The 23,432-nt window shown below is 33.7% G+C and overlaps 1 protein-coding gene across 9 annotated transcripts in view; it reads right to left on the bottom strand.

Annotated features, from left to right (window-relative positions):
• LOC127716069 (uncharacterized) overlaps positions 1–17,003 on the bottom strand; it is a 75,123-nt gene extending 58,120 nt beyond the window's left edge. For all 9 annotated transcript variants that reach the window (XM_052222191.1, XM_052222408.1, XM_052222327.1 and 6 more), the window contains exon 1: positions 16,822–17,003. The gene's annotated coding sequence lies outside the window, so the exon portion shown is untranslated. The remainder of the gene's footprint in view (positions 1–16,821) is intronic.
• Positions 17,004–23,432: the final 6,429 nt, after the last annotated feature.

Genomic DNA, 23,432 nt, shown 5'->3' with positions numbered 1-23,432 from the left:
AATGAAATGTTATGTGAAATTTTTTCTATACTACTGGACAGGATAAAACTTTACTCATGCCAAGTATTTCTTTATTTGAAACAAAGATAAATTCTGCACAATTTTTTGAAAAGTGCAAATTTAACAAAGACTAATAGGGGAAAATCAATGGTGGTATTACACCTAATATGGGAAGCTGTACATGCACCTTTGACCTTGTGAGTACTCTCATGTGTTAAAATTTCTTGCTATTTAAGTGAAATATTACAAATAATGAAATATTCTGAGTAGATTGAGTCTCCAAAATACATTTTATGAGAAAATTTCCTTGAAATAGGACTTTACCATGAATATTAGTTGACAGAACAAGCCATACTTAGAGTCTTGGGGAGCTTTTTCTCCTTATTTCTTATATTCTGCTATACTAGAAAATTTTTCCTAAGAAATACTTTAATAAATATATAGTTTTAAGTAAATGAAATTATTTTTAAAGCAGTAACAACAAATTATTCACCAAAAGAGAAGTTTTTTATGTCCCTCTCTGGAACGCGGCGTAAATTTAAGTTTTACGCAAGGACTTATTGAAACCTCCTTGGAGACAGTAAACTTTTATACGGATAGTTCAAGCAGCTTGAATACTTCAATTAATCATTTATAATAACATTTCTATCATAAATGAGTGAAAGTTACCCCAAAATTTTTATTTTTTTGGCCTAAAAAGTAGAAATTTTGAGGAAATGAGAGGTATAAATGGACCAAAAGAGACTTTATAAGGAAGAATAAGAGGTCCATTAGTAGTATTTATCATCCTAAAGTCATCTTTTGTATCATATTCAACTGTTTGTAGGCAGATGAGATCAATATTTGATCATTTATTGGTCCACACTATATTCTATCATGATGCGGCTTGGTTTGAATTTTTCGAAGAAATTTTGCTCGAATCGCTGTAGATGTCGTCTTACATTATACTAGATTTTTCTCAAACTATTGAACTGATTATGACAAAACTTGACAGGAATGCTTGAAATAACCAGTATTACAAAGGAAAAAAGTCACATTCAGTTTATTCAACAAAAAAGTCTTCTTTAGGTGTAATACCACCAAATCATAGTACGTCACATCCGGTTGCATACGAAAATAGGTCGAAAAAAAATATTCCCTTGAATTTGACAGTTGTAGGTAATTGATCCTACATTTCATTGCAGTAAAACATTTCTGAGTCATAAACATATATCTTGGGTATTTCAAAGCACCATTATTTCTTTATTTGGGGTTTCTATAGAATATTTTGGAAACTTGAGGTTACATGGTTACTAAAGCTTGTACACAGGTTAAAAAAGGGGGAAAATTTGATTGGTTAACTTCCAGTGATGGTTATTTTCTTATATGCAATGAAATGTTATGTGAAATTTTTTCTATACTACTGGACAGGATAAAACTTTACTCATGCCAAGTATTTCTTTATTTGAAACAAAGATAAATTCTGCACAATTTTTTGAAAAGTGCAAATTTAACAAAGACTAATAGGGGAAAATCAATGGTGGTATTACACCTATAGACATTACGTACAAGTTTCATAACATTTGGTTGGGGGAAACTAAACTAATTTTGGAACGTACAGACAGACGTACAGACTTACGAACGTAAGGACAGACACAGGTAAAACTTAATGTCCCCTCCGTTGGGCAGGGGCATAAAAATACTTTTTTGTGTGTGTTATCTAGAGTAATAAGTCTTTAACCTCTGAATTTTTCATTTCATTTTTTTTCTCTTCCACGAAATATCTAAAAAGAATTTTTTAAGTGTTTTTTTTAACTTTTGAAATTTCCCCTACCAATCGATCAGACAGTAGTTTTAAGTTGTCAAAAGGCCAAAAGGTACATGTACATAAAATGATGCTAGATAGTTATAAGATACATTTGTCTTTTAAAATATACAACTGTCAAGTAATTATAAGGATCGTAATGATGTCATGGATAAATTTCAGTTTTCAAGAGCTAAATTGACAGTGCGACATCCCTATAATGGCTTCCATTTTCACGAATGAAAAAATTAAGTAGCTTAATGGGGAGATAATTTTGATTGAGTAGAATCCTGACTGAGGATATGCAAGTTCATCTGTCACCATGGCCAAACACTATTCAATAAGGGGGAGCTGACTCAATACCTGAACCAAGGGACAGGGGGACAGTTTAATGATCAACTCAATATTAGGATAGGCATAAATAGCTAAAAGGCAAGGAAGGTTTTCATAATTTATAATATCCAATTAAAATTTAGATGAATGATAATGACATGAATCTCAAAAAGTATACATGTGCCAAAGTTAAAATATGAGGGTACCTGTAAAGTGCTAAACGAAATAGAAACGGAACGGAACAAAACGAAACGAAACGAAATAGTGCAAAATGAAATGAAATACAGCCAAAACAAAACAAAATACAGCAAAACGAAACGAAATGAAACAAAATAAATATTTATTTTATAATTTTAACTTAAATCTCTGCCAAATGTCTTATAATACAACATGGTTGTGTGTTTCAAAGTTTGCATGCATCTGAATTTCATTGTTTTAGTTGGAACAAATCAAATGAAATCGGCAGAGGGGCAAATGTTTATTTTCAGGGGGGTCGTACATACTGGTGCTTACTGGCTAAGTGTTAACTTTTCACACATCATTTTGAATGATAAAAGTTTTAACGGTAAAATATTACCCTAGAAAGAAAGAAATTGCTTCGCCAAGCGCAGCTGGATACGACAGCAGAGGTCCAACCCTGAACAGTTGGGGCAAAAATGGACACAATATTCATGCTTGATACAGGTCTGAATTTGGATTGTAATTAAATATTTGACACATAATAGGTTTCTGACACAGAATAACTGTAGTCAAAGAACTTAGAATTACTTTTGTGCAATACACTATGCTGTTGCGAATTGACGCCCCCCCCCCCCCCCCCAAAAAAACAAAATAAAATTTTTTCCCCCCCTTTTTTTGCTTTTGTGCAATACACTATGCTGTTGCAAATTGACCTCCCCCCAAAAAAATTTTTTTTTAACCCCCCTTCCCCCCCCCCCCCCCCCCTTTTTTTGGCAAAAAAAAAAAAAAAAAAAAATAATATTTAAAGAAAGGTATGGTCATAATCTCATTTCAAATTTACAATGGAGTTTGCAACCATAATCACCCATTTAAATACATCATAAAAGTCTTAAAATAGAAAATGACATACATAATCATGGCTAAAATTAATATTCCTTAATCAGCATTTTTAATAGTAACTTCTAAAAATAAATTGACAGCTTATCACCTCAAGACAATACAACATTTCTTTATACATAATTTAAAAGCAGTGTAAGGGAGGTAATCCAAACATAACATTGTACTTTCAAGTAATTGTCAATTAACCAGGAAACCCTTGTTTTTCCCCCTTTTTTGCCCCTTATTCCAAAACCGTTCGAGCCATAACCCCCCAAAGCCAATCCTAACCATCCCTTTGTGGTATGGAGACTTGTGGTCTAATTTCAGAGATCCATACACCTTTCCACAAGTTATTGTCTGGAAACTAGAAAAATGCTTCTTTGAGCCCCTTTTTGGTCCCTTATTCTTAAACTGTTAGGACCATAACCCCCAAAATCAATCCCAACCTCCCTTTTGTGGTTATAAACCTTGTGTTTAAATTTCATAAGATTTTTATTTACATATACTAAAGTTATTGTCTGGAAACCAAATGTCTTCGGATGACGCATATATCATATATGACAGAAACGCAACATGAAATTTCATTGAAATTAACCATTTCTTTTAAGAGCAAAGAAAAGTATGCAGTTAAATGGTTACAAAATGTTGAACATGGCTACTCAAATGTTCCTACACCGCATTTTCTTCACCAGCAGACTGTACTATAGCTATATACAGTAAGATTACTAAGTGTGTGCACACTCGGCGGAGGAAGGGAGATTTAAACCCAAGATAAATTCCACTTCAATGGGTTTTATTTTTTAGAATTTTAGCAATTTCTGCTTATTAACGCGTGCATAGCAGAGAAGTTGATCTCACTGAGGATAGCATCCATGGCGTACTCAAATCCTTAATTGATTGAAATTGTAAACCCCGCCTCGAAATAATCAGATTGAGTTCACTAAAAAGATCAGAAATTATCCAGCACTGCATATTTAATTTTAGAGACCCTTATTTAGTATTAAGAAAATAAACAGATCATACCCTATATTATCCAAATTTAACTTGACATAAATCCAATAAAATTTTACTTAGACCATGTAGACAAACATGTGACAAAAGGGAATTTGCATAGAATTACAAAACACGTACCCTAAATCTGACATTCTGACAAAAAGGCTACCCAAATCTGCTTTCATGACCATTAACAGACCCAAATGACAAATGCCAACCCGAAATTTCTTGAAACTCACAAAAATGCCCAGAATTTTCCTCAAATAAACAAACTGAAGTTATCCCCCAACTCTCCCAGTTCACCTGAGAAGACAGCCACCACTCGTAACGAACCTAGGTTTACACATCCATACCTAGACCTGACAGCGAAATAAAGCGTAAACAATGATCTACACATTATGTATTCGTTCGATATGGGTGGCTAAACGTCAGTGCGGGAGCAAATATTTCATGTTCACAACAACAAATAAACCTACATTACAATGTGTAAAGTTCTTTACATGTAAATATAAGCCGAATGTAAACCTGCTCACACAAAAACAGTCTACAGAAAAACTTTCTAACCACTCAATCATATTCTGATAATCCCACTTTTTGGACCCATATATATCAGTTCACACTGACTTTCCCTATATTGGTACATATAAAGACATTGAGCGGGGACATTTAAGTTGGAATTGTAAAAAAGAAATATTTATTTCATTTCGTTTAATTAGTTTCGTTTTGCTGTATTTCGTTTCGTTTTGCGCTATTTTGTTTCGTTTTGTTTTGTTTTGTTCCGTTCTGTTTCTATTTCATTTCACACTTTAAATGTACCCAAAATATGAGCCAGGCATAAAATTTTGTCTCGGCAATACACAGTCAACTGGTAGACTGGTGGACAGTCTTGTAGGTCCAGTATTAGGGACATGAGTAGTGTGAGATACAGATCTAAACACTGACTGCTTTCCAAATTTTGTACCGCTGTTTATACTAAAACCAATAACATGCAGCAGCTTGATACAACCGCAGAGGTCAAACCTGGCCTGAACAGTTGGGGGAAGCATGGACACAACATTCAAGCTTGATACAGCTCTGAATTTGGATTGTGATGAAATATTTGACACAGCATAGGCTTATGACTCAGAAAACTTAAAACTACGAACTTAAAAATTTGAAATTGGACATTTACCTTTTATGGTCCAATATTCAAATTTAAATACATGTTAAGATCCAGCATATCAAAGAACACCAAGAATTCAATTTTTGATGAATTCATACAACATGTACAAAGTTTAATTTTGGACCCATTGGACCTCAATGTGGACCAATTTGATAACAGGGCCCAAAATCCAAAATCTAAATACACAGCACGATTCAGCATATCAAAGAACCCCCTATATTCAATTTTTGTTGAAATCAAACAAAAAAAGTTTAAATTTGGACCCTGATTTGGACCAACTTGAAAACTGGGCCAAAAATCAAAAATATGTTTAGATTTAGCATATCAAAGAACTAAAAGAATTCAACTTTTTTTTTAAATCAAACTAAGATTAATTTTGGACCCTTTAGACCTTAATGTCATGAATGTAGACTAATTTGAAAACCAGGCCCAGAATCATATATCAAAATACACTGTTAGATTCAACAAATCAAAGAACCCCAAGAATTCAATTTTTTTTTAAATCAAACAAATTAAATTTCGTTTTGGACCTCTATGTGGACAAATTTGAACACGGGGCCCAAAATTAAAAATCTATATACATTTAGATTTGGCATATCAAAGAACCAATCAAATGATTTTTTTGTTGAAATCAAACAAAGTTTAATTCTGGACACTTTGAACCTCAATGTGACCAATTTAAAAACGGAGCCCAAAATCAAAAATCTAAATACAGGGTTTGATTCAGCATATTGAAGAACCCAAAAAAATTCAAAATTTTGAATTAGACCCCTTAGAAATTGGTCAAGAAATATAAGCAATTTATAATAAAATGCTCCACTGAGCGCAGCTTGATACGGCCGCAGAGGTCGAACCCTGAACAGTTGGGCCAAGTATGGACACAACATTCAAGCTTGATACAGCTCTGAATTTGAATTGTGATTAAATATTTGACAAAGCATAGGTTTCTGACACAGAATGAATGTGGTCTAAGAACTTAAAATTTTTTAATTTACCTATTCAAACCATATCATTATTATTTGCTTTTATATATAAATCAGAAATAACCAATTTAAAACGGAAAGTTCTAAGGGATAAAAAAGGAAAAAAAAATCCCCCCCCCAATTTTTTGAACCCCATTATGATTCATCACCCCCAAACTCAATCCCAGCCTTCCCTTTGTGGTATGGCACCTTGCAGTACAATTTCAGAGAGATCCATACACTTGAACACAAGTTATTGTCTGGAAACGAGAAAAATGCTTGGTTTTTTGGCCCTTTTTGGCCCCAAATTCCTAAATGTTTAGGGCAATTACCCCCAAACTCAAACCAAGCTTTCTCTTTGTCATATAGAACCTTATAGTACAATTTCATAAAGATCCATACACTTACACACAAGTTATTGTCATGAAACTAGAAAAAAGCTTGTTTTTTGCCCCTAATTCCTAAAATTTTGAGGCAATCACCCCCAAAATCAATCCCAGCCTTCCCTTTGTGCTATGGTACCTTGCAGTACAATTTCAGAGAGATCCATACACTTGAACACAAGTTATTGTCTGGAAACTAGAAAAATGCCTATTTTTGGCCCCTTTTTGGCCCCTTATTCCTAAACGTTTTGGGCAATTACCCCCAAACTCAATTCAAGCTTTCCCTTTGTGATATGGAACCTTGTAGTACAATTTCGGAAAGATCCATACACTTACACACAAGTTATTGTCCTAAAACTAGAAAAATGCTTGTTTTTTTGCCCCTTTTTGGCCCCTTTTTCCTAAAATGTTGAGGCAACTACCCCCAAAATCAATCCCAGCCTTCCCTTTGTGATATGGAACCTTGTGTTACAATGTCAGATAGATCCATACACTAACACACAAGTTATGTCTGGAAGTTACAATAAAATGCTCCGCAGGGCTCAGCTTGATACGACCGCAGAGGTCGAACCCTGAACAGTTGGGGCAAGTATGGACACAACATTCAAGCTTGATACAGCTTTGCATTTGGATTGTGATTAAATATTTGACACAGCATAGGTTTCTGACACAGAATGAATGTGGTCTAAGAACTTAAAAATTTTAAATTGGACATTCACCTATTATGGTCCAATATCCAAAATCTAAATACATGGTTAGATTCAGTATATCAAAGAACCCCAAGAATTCAATTTTTGATGAAATCAAAGTTTAATTTTGGACCCTTTTGACCTCAATGTGGACAAAGTTGATAACGGGGCCCAAAAATCAAAAATCAAAATACATGGTTAGATTCAGCATATCAAAGAACCCCATATATTCAATTTTTGTTGAAATCAAACAAAGTTTAATTTTGGACCCCGATTTGGACCAACTTGAAAACTAGGCCCATAATCAAAAATCTAAATACATGTTTAGATTCAGCATATCAAAGAACCCTAAGAATTCAATTTTTGTTAAAATCAAACTAAGTTTCATTTGGGACCCTTTGGACCTTAATGTAGACCAATTTGAAAACGGAACCAAAAATTAAGAATCTAAATACACGGTAAGATTCAGCATATCAAAGAACCCCAATAATTCAATTTTTGATGAAATCAAACAAAGTTTAATTTTGGACCCTTTGGACCTCAATGTGGACCAATTTAAAAACGGGGCCCAAAATCCAAAAACTAAATACATGGTTAGATTCAGCATATTAAAGAACCCCAAGTACTCAAGAATAAAACCCCATTGAAATTGGTCAAGAAATAAGCAATTTATACGAAGTATCTTCTTTTGCACAATACTGTGCAATTAAATATTTCTTGCTATTGCGCAATACTGTACAATTGACAATTTCTTGCTATTGCGCAATATTGTGCTACTGGATATTTCTTGCTATTGCCCAATACTGTGCAATTGAAGATTTCTTGCTATTGCGCAATACTGTGCAATTGAAGATTTCTTGCTATTGTGCAATACTGTGCAATTGAAGATTTCTTGCTATTGTGCAATACTGTGCAATTGAAAATTTCTTGCTATTGCACAATACTTATTATATAATAATTTACACATCCTGTTTGGTGTGTATCTCCTACCATATCATTATTATTTGCTTTTAAATATAAATCAGAAATAACCAACTTAAAATGGAAAATTTTAAAAGAAAAAAAAAGGAAAAAAAGAAAAAAAAGGAAAAAAAAAAAAATCCCCCCCCCCAAATTTTTTGAACCCCCTTATGATTCATCACCCCCAAACTCAATCCCAGCCTTCCCTTTGTGGTATGGTACTTTGCAGTACAATTTCAGAGAGATCCATACACTTGAACACAAGTTATTGTCTGGAAACTAGAAAAATGTGTTTTTTGGCCCCTTTTAGGCCCCAAATTCCTAAACGTTTAGGGCAATTACCCCAAAACTCAAACCCAGCTTTCCCTTTGTGATATGGAACCTTGTAGTACAATTTCATAAAGATCCATACACTTACACACAAGTTATTGTCCTGAAACTAGAAAAATGCTTGTTTTTTGCCCCTTTTTTGGCCCCTAATTCCTAAAATTTTGAGGCAATTACCCCCAAAATCAATCCCAGCATTCCTTTTGTGATATGGAACCTTGTGGTACAATGTCAGAGAGATCCATACACTAACACACAAGTTATGTCTGGAAGTTACAAAAATGCTTATTTTTTGGCCCCTTTTTGGCCCCTAATTCCTTTACTGTTGGTACCATAACCCCCAAAATCAATCCCAACCTTCCTTCTGTGGTATTGAACCTTGTGGTAAAATTTCATAGAGATCCATTCACTTAAACTAAAGTTAGAGTGTGAAAACCAATGTGTCTTCGGACGACGCCGGACGACGACGACGCCAACGTCATACCAATATACGACCACAAAATTTTTTTTGTGGTCGTATAAAAATGCTTATTTTTGGCCCCTTTTTTGCCCCTAATTCCTTAACTGTTGGTACCATAACCCCCAAAATCAATCCCAACCTTCCTATTGTGGTATTGAACCTTATGGTAAAATTTCATAGAGATCCATTCACTTAAACTAAAGTTAGAGTGCCAATGTGTCTTCGGACGATGATGACGCAGGACGAGACGACTACGCAAACATCATACCAATATAGGACCACAAAATTTTTTTGCGGTCGTATAAAAACTGCATTTTAACCGTATGTTCTATTTTTAGCCATGGCGGCCAAGTTTTTTGACGAAACAGAAAATAAAACACAAACTTTATTCTAGATACCTTAAGGATCATTCAGCTTAAGTTTGGTTGGAATTGGTTCTGTAGTTTCAGAGAAGATGTTTGAAATAGTGTACACAGGATGGACGACGACGGACGCCAAGTGATGGCAAAAGCTCACATTTCCTTTGGAAAGGTGAGCTAAAAAAGTCTTAAATAAACAATTAACGATGCATAAACTTAATAGTATGTATCACCATTTCGTGTGTATTTTTGTCTAGACGCCATCTAATTAACCATGGAGGTGACCTTCTGAAGACTGTTGACGGTCATATAGCCCGATATAAACATAAATATTGATATAAATAGATAGTGAACTCCTACAGTTGGATTTTTCTAGGTCTGTTTGATTTCATATTATAAGTTAAATCATGAAAATAATCAGATAAACCACATTGAATTTAAAATAAAGTTAAATGCACCACAGACAAAAAGTAAAGAGGAGAGGGAAATGGGTGGGTTTCAATTTCAAAACGATGTTTCTTCTAACATAAAAATTCATATAGGCATAAGACAGCACATGCAGAAATCTGATACCAATTACTAATTTCATGAACTGTAACCATACTTAACTATGATGATCATGTATGGAACATGCAGTCCTTGACCTCACATGGATATTAATCAAGGAATGTTCCGTCCTTACACTCATGACATTAGGCAACTAAAATTTTATCAAAACTTCCTGCCAAAAAATTTTTATTCAGGGAGTTACCATTTGATTTTTATGGGGGGCTAGGATGAAAAATATTGTCCTGCATTTTTTTTAAGTTGTAATCTCTGTCCTGCCTTTTTATTTTTCACTCTATTTGGTCCTGCCTTTTTATGCCCCCGCCGTAGCGGAGAAGGCATTAAGTTTTACCCTTGTCCGTCTGTACGTATGTACGTACGTACCAAAATTGGTTTCCATTCTCTAACTTAAGTTTGCCTCAACTAATTGTTATGAAACTTATACACAATGCTAATTACCACAAAACAAAGATCAAGTTTGAATTTTGGTGACGTCACTTTTACCGTTCTAGAGTAATGCCCCTTTACAAATGGAATAAAATGCTCCGCTGGGGCGCAGCTTGATACGACCGCAGAGGTCGAACCCTGAACAGTTGGGGCAAGTATGGACACAACATTCAAGCTTGATACAGCACTGAATTTGGATTGTAATTAAATATTTGACACAGCATAGGTGTCTGACACAGAATGAAAGTGGTCTAAGAACTTAAAAATTTTCAATTTACCTATTCATACATGTGATGGACTGTGAAACTCAGATCAGGAGATTGGGAAATTTTGGTCAGGAGATTAGGACTCAGATCAGGAGGTTTTTAATCGACATTAATTTTGTTGTAAATGTAACCGTGTGCTGTAAAAATGGTCTTTTAAAGTGTGTTTTCTTCAATTTTCCAACCAATTTATTATGTTTATAGTACCCTTGTACTTATAAAGTTTCTCCATCTTTATATTCTACATGTTCAATCTAACATTGTTTTTTTCCAGTATGTTCTTTAAATTTTTTACTTCATATTCTATAAAACAATCATTGCAACCAGAACATTTGTTTAGCTGTCTGCAAATAGTTTTTATTTTTTATTTTTTTCTCTTGCAAATAGTTTTTATTTGCAAACTCAGAAATTCATTCTATCTGAAAAGTTAGGGTCATAGTTATTATATAAATTTCAATTTAAGCCTTAAAAGGAAGTATAGAATCCTCAAATAATTTTCAAATTATTATTTTTTTATTTGTCCTAAGACATTTAAAATCATTTAATAACCATCCTTTTATGATTATTTGTTCAATTTATATTTTATTTATATTCTTTTAAAAATTTTCATTATTAAAAGGAAAGTAACTTAAAACAGGATAAATCAAGGGAAGTAACCCAATAAATACACAGTTTTTGTTACACAACGGCAGTTAGCCTGAGGTAAAAATCGTTGCTTACCAGTATGTTTGACACCCAAGCTGACAAGTGAAGCCATATAATTATGCATGTTAATTGATTTACAGGTAAAATATAACTTCAGGTAATGTCAGTTACACCAGATGCCTGAGATGTTATGTTGGGCAGAAATTTTTCATTCATGAAAAATTTCATACACAGGATTTTTTCAACGGGAGGGGGGGAGGAGACCCCTGAAAACGGGATTATTGTACTCCCGTCGGGAGGTTCACATGTATGCCTATTCAAACCATATCATTATTATTTGCTTTTATATATAAATCAGAAATAACCAATTTAAAATGGAAAATGTTAAAGAAAAAAAAGGAAAAAAAAAATCCCCCCCCCCCCCCCAATTTTTTGAACCCCCTTATGATTCATCGCCCCCAAACTCAATCCCAGCTTTCCCTTTGTGGTATGGTACCTTGCAGTACAATTTCAGAGAGATTCATACACTTGAACACAAGTTATTGTCTGGAAACTAGAAAAATGCTTGTTTTTTGGCCCCAAATTCCTAAACGTTTAGGGCAATTACCCCCAAACTCAATTCCAGCTTTCCCTTTGTGATATGGAACCTTGCAGTACAATTTCATAAAGATCCATACACTTACACACAAGTTATTGTCCTGAAACTAGAAAAATGCATGTTTTTTTTGCCCTTTTATGGCCCCTAATTACTAAAATTTTGAGGGAAAACCCCCAAAATCAATCCCAGCCTTCCCTTTGTGATATGGAACCTTGTAGTACAATTTCATAAAGATCCATACACTTACAAACAAGTTATTGTCATGAAACTAGAAAAATGCTTGTTTTTTGCCCCTTTTTGGCCCCTAATTCCTAATATTTGGAGGAAATTACCCCAAAAATCAATCCCAGTATTCCCTTTGTGATATGGAACCTTGTAGTACAATTTCATAAAGATCCATACACTTACAAACAAGTTATTGTCATGAAACTAGAAAAATGCTTGTTTTTTGCCCCTTTTTGGCCCCTAATTCCTAAAATTTGGAGACAATTACCCCCAAAATCAATCCCAGCATTCCCTTTGTGATATGGAACCTTGTGGTACAATGTCAGAGAGATCCATACACTTACACACAAGTTATGTCTGGAAGTTACAAAAATGCTTATTTCTGGCCCCTTTTGGCCCCTAATTCCTTAACTGTTAGTACCATAACCCCCAAAATCAATCCCCACCTTCCTTATGTGGTATTGAACCTTATGGTAAAATTTCAATGAGATCCATTCACTTAAACTAAAGTTAGAGTGCGAAAACTAATGTGTATTCGGACGACGACGCCGGACGACGACGACGACGACGACGACGACGACGCCAACGTCATACCAATATACGACCACAAAAATTTTTTTGCGGTCGTATAAAAATTGCTGAATTTTTCGTTTCCGTTCTCTTTCTTTAGTTTGCCTTAACCAAGTGTTATGAAACTTATACACAATGCTTATTACCACAAAACACAGATCAAGTTTGAATTTTTGTGGCGTCACTTTAACCGTTCTAGAGTTATGCCGCTTTATAAATGGAAAAATTGCAAAAATTTTATTTTATTCTAAATATTAAGTAATTTTTAAAATTGGAGTTATCTTCCTTTGTCCATGATTATAGTTGAATCAACTACAATCAATGCTTTATACAATGCAGTGTTTAATTTTGACTTCCACTGATAAAACACAGATCAAGTTGAATTTGGGTAGTATCACTTTAACCATTATTGAGTTATGCCCCTTTATAAATCGAAAGATTGCAAAATTTTTTAGTTTCCATTCTGTAACTTAAGTTTGCCCCAACCAAACATTATGAAACCTATACACAATATTCATTACCACAAAACTAAGATCAAGTACAAATTTTTTGTTTCCGTTTTCTAACTTTAGTTTGCCTCAACCAAATGCCTGATATGTTATGAAACTTATACACAATGCTTATTACTACATAATACAGATTAAGTACGAAATTTGGTGGCGACACTTTTACCATTCTTGAGTTATGTCCCTTTATAAACATAAAAATTGCTGAATTTTTCGTTTCCGTTCTCTAACTTTAGTTTGTCTCAACCAAATGTTATAAAACTTATACACAACCGTTCTAGAGTTATGCGTGTTTACAAATAGAAAAATTGCTGAATTTTTAGTTTCTGTTCTCTACTTAAGTTAGTCTCAACCAAATGTTACAAGACTTACACACATTGCTTATTACCACAAAGCTCAGATCAAGTTCAAATTTGGGTAGTGTCACTTTTACCGTTCTTCAATTATGTCCCTTTATAACTATATGATATGCAAGCGGGGGCATCATCTGTGTCCACATGTGGACACTATCCACATTTATTCTTTATTAGTTTATCCTGACTTTTTTTACATATATTGTCATCCTGCATTTTGTTTTTTGCCAAGTTGCTCATCCTGCCTTTTTTTTTCACTCAAAACTCCTATCCTGCCTTTTTTTCTACATTAATCCCCACCCCTCAAAATATCAAATGGTAGCTCCCTTACAATAAATGTATTTTGTCAGCCAAGGTTCCTATCAACAGAATCCAAATTAGTTGAAACTACAAAAACAATAATTCATGACCTATGTCAAGAGACCAAGCTATGTTTGCTATATGCTATATACATGGGGCTTGGCTACCCATAGGCCATGGCCACTATTCCAAGTGTTGGTACTCTGAGATGCACAATTCCAAGAAAAATAAGACCAGAAAGGACCTTCTTCCAAAACTCAAAGGGAAACTACAATCAGATGAGAGAAGACTCAAGGGACTTCACCAGAGACAGATACTTCAATGGCCATCAAAATAACTGGAACATGATAAAAGAATTTATACATTTGTACTAGGAACCACAAAAATCAATGTACCAACTAAAACATCAAAAGGAAAATAGTCAATACCATGGATAAATAATAATATCAAGGCCATGATAAAACGAAAGAACAGAAAACACGCCAACTTTAAAAAAAAACAACAGCATGAGAATAAAACGAAAATGGCAAGAATTATTAAGACGCACAATTAACAAGGAAACTGAAATAGCCCAAAACAACTACATCAACAACTTAATAGGCGATATAAAACAGGATTCTAAACCATTTTGGAAATATATTAACAACCAGAAGGCAGACAAACAGGGAATACCACCACTTAAGACCCAAGATAATTAGACCGCCGATACAGACCAACAGAAAGCGTAGGCATAGAATACGCAATTTACAAGCGTTTATACCGAGACAGAATATGAATCCATTCCATACCAAACTCCTCATGTAGACAAAATGAGAAACATCACAGTAACAACCAAAGGAGTGGAGAACATACTTGAAAACTTTATGCGTCAAAAGCGATGGGCCCTGATGGTATACATCCACAGGCACTTGTCTCAGAAAAAAAATTTCCTATATACCTTAATAGAGGAAATTTTTTTTTCTGAGACAAGTGCCTGTGTATACACCTCAGAGTACTGAAAAAATTGGCACTTAACATATCAGAGGTAATGGCTCACTTTTTCCAACAATGCATTAACAGAGGAACCATCCCAGATGAATGGAAAAATGCTAATATATGCCCGTTATTCAAGAAGAACGACAGAACCATCCCAAGTAATTACAGACCAGTATCTCTAACATGTATCACTTGCAAACTACTAGAACATGTCATTTGCTCGAACCTAATGCTGCACTTTGAAGATAACAATATCCTAAATAGCCGACAACATGCATTTAGAAGAAGACACAGCTGTGAAACCCAACTAATTAACGTAATACACGACTGGGCAACTGCCATTGACAACAGGAAACAAACGGATATATTTATTTTGGATTTTGAAAAAGCATTTGACACCGTACCGCACGAGCTATTAAAAAGTAAACTTCACTAAGGCGTGCCAAAAAAACATCTTGAATTGGATTAACGCCTTCCTATCTACAAGATCTCTGCACTTGAAGTTAAACTCCAGGCATATAAAGGACTGATACGACCTGTCGTAGAATATGCAAGCACTGCCTGGGACCCACATCAAATATATCTTCAAGACCACCTGGAAAATGTACAGAAAAGAGCGGCTAGGTTCATAACATCAAACTACAACTACGAACCAGGAAGTATGACAGCAATTTTAGACCAACTGCAATTACCATCACTAAAAGACCGCTGTACACAAAACAGACTGATCCTGTTCTGCAAAAGTATACACAGTCAAGCAAACTTACCATCTGACCAACTGAAAAAACCATCAAGAACAACCAAGAACATGCATAGCCAACATTTCCTCAGACTTCAAACAAAATCAGACACATTAAAATACAGTTTCATACCAAATACCATTAGACTGGAACCAACTACCACTGGATATTTTCATCAAAATTCAGACAGCAGAAGAACCAGCTAAAACCTTTAGTGAAATTGTAAGGGGGCCCCACTTAAGTAAATTACTTGACGCACGCGTGTATTAATATCCTTGGATGTATCACCGTATTCCTATCAAGATCAAGATGTTGCTGACAGGGTCTGGAGCACAATACGTCTCGTCTTTAAAGAAGGGCCAGTACAAAACTAAACTAAATTTATTTAAAACTTTACAAAATGCAACATTCAAATTTACTTTTTAAAAAACATAAAACATTATTTTTGTATACAGAATAAATCTAAAAAAAAATTTAAGTAAAAACACACAATGAGATATATGTATTAAAGTCATATGAAACTTCAAATTTAAAGTTGAATATGTTTTTTATACTTGAAAGGCTAAGTTTTACAATAAAACAAGTGAACGTGAACTTTCTGTTAAAAGAAAATCCTTTATCAATGTGTTATATTATGGAAATCTTAATAAATGTACCAATATTCAATTATTGTCTTCCCAGACACTAATTCGCCGATTTTTTCTCGTATGCAGTGACCTTAACTACAAGACTTCTCGTTATAACTATGGCCACTGCACAGCGCAAGTGCGAGGGGAAAACTGTGATGAAAGAATGTAAACAAACGTGCTTTGGAAAGTACAAATTTAATACAACAAATCATTGAACAACTGTCAACATGGTCAAGCAAAAGTTTAATTAACAAATGTCAGGGCTCTTTCAATTCACTCATTTGTCACATTTTCAAAGTGCTCTGTGTTTATTGTTTATCAATGTCACGATTCTGTAAGCTTCGGCAACAATCTCGAAGTTAATTAGCTAGCGATCAACAATCACTGAATGAAATATTTTTTGTCTATAATACGTTACAGATTCATAATAAATATAAAAAAACGTGCACTTAGTTTTATAGTATATATACATGATATATATATGCATGCAATGGTTAAATAATTTCAATTACATCAAAATTACAAGAAACTCGTTTCATATGACTTTAAAGTACCTGGTTCTAGTAAATTTAAACCAAATCCACAATTTTCGATGAACTTGTCTTCATTGGTATTATGTAAACACGTATATATCGATGAATTGTTGCAAAAACCATAACCACGGATTTTCCATTGGGGGAATGAAGGACAATGTGTTTGGTAGTCTTGAATCAACAAACAGAATGCTATTCGAAAGAAACCTGAAAAATAAATAAATAATAATCGGTAATTTGATGTATGAACAAGATGAATACCAGCAACGCAAATCAAAGAGCATAAACACTTCTGTGGTACAAAAGTACATATATGCAATTAAAACTGGATTTGTACTGTTACTGGGTTTCAAACAATAAGCTAAAATTTATTTCTTTGGCATGTCTAGTGACTTCTTTGCTGGGAATCAGAGGTCTAACTTGAGGCTCCCAAAGCCTCAATTACTCACCTGGCAAAAATTTGCTATTGTTATATAAATATATTATGTTACTCTATATATATAAAATTCGTAAGGGTTCCGCGGAATCCAGTGTCTCACCTACTTTTGCTGTTAATCGCAGGCTCAACAAAAATGAGGAAAAAAATTAATAAAAATATTCCTCTCTATACCATGTATACTATACTATCTTTTGATTGTAAGTAGCTTCTGTCCAAGTCAGAGCTCCAGATAAGAATTCACTAACAGGTTTTTACCCACCATTTTTTATTTAATTGAGTGAAATAGTTTTTCAATTGCATTATTAATTCCAATTCACCCCTCAAGCAAATATCAAATTGGGTTTTTCACCACCAAGCTCCTTAACGTATTGGGTTTTTTCATCAAAACAAGGAATTATTTGAATCTGGAATAATTATGAATTCTGGAAAATTGATTAGAAATGTATGATGAAAACTAACCCAACTAAATAGGGTTAGCCATGCACCCATGGCTAAGGTTAATTTTAATTTCACTATCATTTCAGTATGAACTAACTAACCCCCCTTAGCCATGCGCGCATGGCTAACCCTATTTAGTTGGGTTAGTTTTCATCATAAATTACTCATCAATTTTCCAGAATTCAAAATTATTCCAGATCCAAATAATTCCTTGTTTCAACACAATATTGAATTTAGGCATGTTATAATCACATTCTATCAAACAGAGATGTTCATCCATCTTATTAATAAAATATAAAATTGAGAATGGAAATGGGGAATGTGTCAAAGAGACAACAACCCGACCATAGAACAGACAACAGCAGAAGGTCACCAACAGGTCTTCAATGCAGCGAGAAATTCCCGCACACGGAGGCGTCCTTCAGCTGGCCCCTAAACAAATATATATACTAGTTCAGTGATAATGAACGCCATACTAAACTCCAAATTGTACACAAGAAACTAAAATTAAAAATAATACAAGACTAACAAAGGCTAGAGGCTCCTGACTTGGGACAGGCGCAAAAATGCGGCGGGGTTAAACATGTTTATGAGATCTCAACCCTCCCCCTATACCTCTAGCCAATGTAGAAAAGTAAACGCATAACAATACACACATTAAAATTCAGTTCAAGAGAAGTCCGAGTCTGATGTCAGAAGATGTAACCAAAGAAAATAAACAAAATGACAATAATACATAAATAACAACAGACTACTAGCAGTTAACTGACATGCCAGCTCCAGACTTCAATTAAACTGATTGAAAGATTATGTCTTCATCATATGAATATCAGGCACAATCCTTCCCGTTAGGGGTTTAGTATCATACCATCATAACATATATGAGAAGAACATAACCCGTGTCATGCCAACAACTGGTTTTTAAATAAATGTGTTTAGTTCCGATGCAAAGACCCTATAAGTGAATCAATATTAACGCCAAAATATGCAATCTTTTATGACCTGACAACAGTATCGTAACTATATCCCTTCTTAATAAGTCTATTTAAAGGTTTTGTTAGCTTCAGAGGTGAATACTGACATTTTTGTGCTTTATGAAGAATATTTCCATAAAAAATTGGATGTGAAATACCTGAACGTATAAGAAGTCTGCATGTTGAGCTATATTTACGAATGATGTCCTTATACCGATGATAAAATTTAGTAAATGTTTTTGACTAGTTTGTGATATCGAAAACCCTGGTGTAATAATTTTTCAGTAATACATAAATTTCTCTCGTTAAAATCTAAAACATTGTTACATGCACGAGCGAATCGAACAAGTTGAGATATATAAACACCGTAAGATGGTGACAAGGGAACGTCACCATCTTATAAACTGCTTCGCTGAGCGCAGCTGGATACGCCCGCAGAGGTCTAACCCTGAACAGTTGGGGCAAAAATGGACACAATATTCAAGCTTGAAACAGGTTTGAATTTGGATTGTAATTAAATATTTGACATACATCTATTATAGGTTTCTGAATAAATGTAGTCAAAGAACTTGAAGTTGGTTATATGAATTGAATTTATATTCAATTAAAGATTTCTTGCTGTTGTGCAATACACTGTGCTTATGCGCAATACTTAGTAAATCTGTTGTCAGACTATAAACAAATAAAATTTATAAAATTCTAAAGGGAGCTTACATCAATAGATATAAACAGTTTACCAAAGTTTCATATGAATTGCTGAAAGCATTTTTGAGTTTTTGTCTGAAAACTGGAAAATCCCCCCTTTTTTAATGAATAAACCCCATAATTCGGAAATGTAAAATCAAAAATTTATAAAATTCTAAAGGGAGCTTACATCAATAGATATCAACAATTCATCAAAGTTTCATGAGAACTGCTGAAAGCATTTTTGAGTTATTGTCCGAAAACTGTAAAATCCCCCTTTTTTTTTATGAATAAAACCCCATAACTCGGAAACGTAAAATCTAAAATTTATAAAAAGCCAAAGGGAGCTCATGTCAATAGATATAAACAATTAACCAAAATTTCTTGCAAGTTGGTGAAAGCAATCTTGAGTTATTGTCCGAAAACTGTAAAATCCCCCTTTTTTTAATGAATAAAACCCCATAACTCGGAAAAGTAAAATCTAAAATTTATAAAAAACGAAAGGGAGCTCATGTCAATAGATATAAACAATTCACCAAAGTTTTAAGCAAATTGGTTAAAGCGTTTTTGAGTTAATGTCCGACATGTTGACGACGGACGGACGGACAGATGGACGGACAGAGGGACGTACAACGGTATACCATAATATGTCCCGTAAACGGGCGTATAAAAATGGATAATTTACAATAGGAAATGAAAAATCATCTCTTTTATCATATATTTTAGTATTAAGCTTTCCGTTAATGATATAGATATCAAGATCGAGGAAAGGGCAGTGGTCATTGTTAGTATTAGCTTTATTTAAAGTTAAGTTCAACAGGATAAATTTCTTTAGTATACATACTGAAGTCGTCATTATTGAGAGCCAAAATATCATCCAAATATCTAAAAGTATTATTGAATTTGTGTATCAGATGTTGTTTCGATGGGTCTTTGCTGATTTTTGTCATAAATTGTAACTCATAGCAATACAAAAAAAGGTCCGCAATAAGTGGTGCACAGTCACAAGAAAATATGTTTCTTTTAAATGTGATAGCTATTTTATTTGGTTTATACACTGACGAGCAATTGTATGTTTAATCTGTGTCCAGTTTCAACACAGAGTTTTGTATTTTCCAGAACTTATATTTACTGGTGGCACTAATAGGACAGTACCTAATTACCGTTCTAGAGCACATATGATCACCATTCAGTTTATTTGGGGTAGGTGTGTCTAATAGTTTTCAGATTTTTATGTAATATTTGTGAACATTAACTGATGTAAGATAGTGTTGCCAGTCCCTATCACCTGTTTTCCAGACCGCTCCCAGATTTAAGATCCTTGACCAGGTTTATAGGGTGGTTTAATGACTGAGACCACATTCAATTTACAAATAATCCAGCAACATCAAATAAATAAATGACAATGGTGTACTGCACTTGCCAATAAGATAACTACATGTATCTTAGGCATACAGAACAATAGACCTAAAACAAAGAAAGTGGCAAGCTACATTTACATTAAAGAATCATTAAAACTAATATGTGTGTTCACTCATCAACTAAAATGAAATATATATTATATTTACCCTTGAACTAAAAATAAGCAATTTTTTCGTTTAATTTTATTTACATAAATCTGGGTTTACTTGTCCCTTATTACATGTATTAGAACTTTTGGTTTCCGATGCTGACTTCATACAAGTGATTTGGCCTTTCATGTTCCAACTGATTTAGTTCTGACGAGTTCTAACCCTGTTCTCGTTAAGGCACGCAAACACGTCATTGTAATAACACTAGCTGGGTCTTGTTTTCATCAAAATTCCTCAGCTCTCAAAAAGAAGCTAAAAACATGCTTCTATTCATTATTTTTACCGGAAATCTACTTTCGTTTTAATTCATTGCTAAGTGCAATGTTAAATCCCGAGCAATACGAAAAGAATTATGACGACATGACAAACGCTAATTGGATAAAGACAGAGAAGATCGAAATGTTTTCATCACCACGTGTACCTTTAAGCAACGGACAAGTTGCTTTTTAAAAAAAAAAGTCAATACGTGAACCTTATAACTTTTTTTATGCTACATTTGTAATTATTATTTCAACTGAATTGTAAATTATATCTCTGTATTTTCATTACCATGTGTGTGGAGGATAATATTTTCTTTTTATTGTAAATCAGGACAATTATGGCATGTTGAGAGTGGTGTTAGATATAAAGTAGGGAGATGAGGAATGTTTTAATTTCAATACTTCATTTCTGGATGGTGTTAGCTTTCATTTTTACCAGTGTGAAAGGTCAAACTACTACCAATGGATGACACTTCTAGGGTGTTTATTGGTAGAGGTAATATTTCAACTAGAATCCCTCAGTAATTTTATATATTTTTCTTTTTGAAATACATATTTCAGAGCAAGTACGATATTTTGTTTCATAAAATGTGAAAGTTTTATTCCTACCAAATAAGACAAAATCTACTTGCTTACCATTTTATTTTGTGCCGTAAATCCCGTTCCACCTTAGAAATGGGTTTGGATCCAGCTAATACATTCAATTTGCTGCTTATACATGTATACTTAATATACCTGTCCAAATCCGGAGTCTGTTTTTTTGTTTGCATATTATCGTGTCTGTTTTTCGTTTTTTTTTTTTGTATAAAAATATTGCCATTGATTTATATCTTGTACAACACTGGTCAATTTGATGTCATTTAGCTCGCTTTGCTCAGACTCAACATTCAACGCCATGTTTATTGAAAAGTTCTCTCATTGGCAAGCATAGTTTACTAAATATGATATAATCATATCAGTCGCAGGATAATTCGATAATTATGAAACATGTGAAATGCGGTTCCTTAAATCAACATACGTAATAAATCTCAAAACTTTACACTGTTTTTTGCTAACTTATGTTTGTTGCCTATAATTCAGAAATTTAACAGTGTTTTGGGATTTTTTGCTTAAAGTTAACTTTTTAAGCATGGGTCCCTTTTCAAAGTCTCCCAACTAATACCTCATATGTGAACTTAATGATAGGGGAAATTTTGTTCGCTATGTTAAAGAAATCTTCTACTTGCTCTATTTTGCATGTGAAGAAAATAAAACCGTCATCTCTATATTGACAGTGTAATTTGATGTTTTCTTTCCTTTTAACTTATCTAAGATATTTATTAATAGGACAGACAGATGCAGATATATGTGCATGATTGTGAAAATATACCACCTATGGAGGGGGCGCTCCTATAACTTGTTTGTATAACTTTCCATTAAACTCAAATTTATTGTTTCTTAGAATTAATTAAACAAATGCAGTTTAATCTTTTTTGTTGAGAATCTTTAAAGGATATTCTTTTGTGCCAATTAATTCTTCTGCATTGATAACTGTTTCTTTTAAATTATCAATGATCATATTTGTGTACATTTGCGTTTCATCATAGGCAATAAGAATGCATTCCCTTTTTACCTCGTGTGTTTTATTAATGAAATCTTTTGTATCTTGAACTTAAAAGTTATGCCTCTACAAAAATGGTTTTATATTAGATCATTTAATCTCTCAATGCGTCTCGTGGTAGAGTTACACTTGTTGATGATCAGTTGTAATGAACATTAATTAATGTCTCCTATTAGTTGACCATTACTCAATGCCTCTTTAGTTATTTCTAGATTAATTTAATGAATTTTTGAAAGACTGAGGTACATGTGTCCATGATGTTTTGAATCATTATTATTCTTTAAGAATTATACGAATGGGAATCTATTTCTATTTTTTTTTCTATAGAGATTATCAACTATATCTTTTATTACCATATACTATAAGTGAGGTTAAGCGATCTGTGTAAAGTTCTTTATTGCCAAGTTTTTTATATCTTAAATGATCCGTATGGAGGTGCTCTTAATTGCAGGAAGCTAATACAGATAAGAAATATAAATGTTCCGAATGAACAATTAGGGTTCCGAATATTCCCCCATAGACTATATTTCTAACCCTCAGGGGTTCACGCAAAAAAATCAATAGGGACACTTTCAACCCTCTATTTTTAGAACGAAAGGGCATTTTCGATTTTCAATATTACAAAAATAGATTTACGCGACGACTATGTAATAGATAAGGGTAAAT

The sequence above is a fragment of the Mytilus californianus genome, unplaced genomic scaffold (assembly GCF_021869535.1).
Source record: "Mytilus californianus isolate M0D057914Y unplaced genomic scaffold, xbMytCali1.0.p SCAF_1, whole genome shotgun sequence".
Classification (NCBI taxonomy): domain Eukaryota; kingdom Metazoa; phylum Mollusca; class Bivalvia; order Mytilida; family Mytilidae; genus Mytilus; species Mytilus californianus.
Note: the sequence above shows the minus strand (reverse complement) of the source record. Positions and strands in the feature narration are given on the sequence as shown.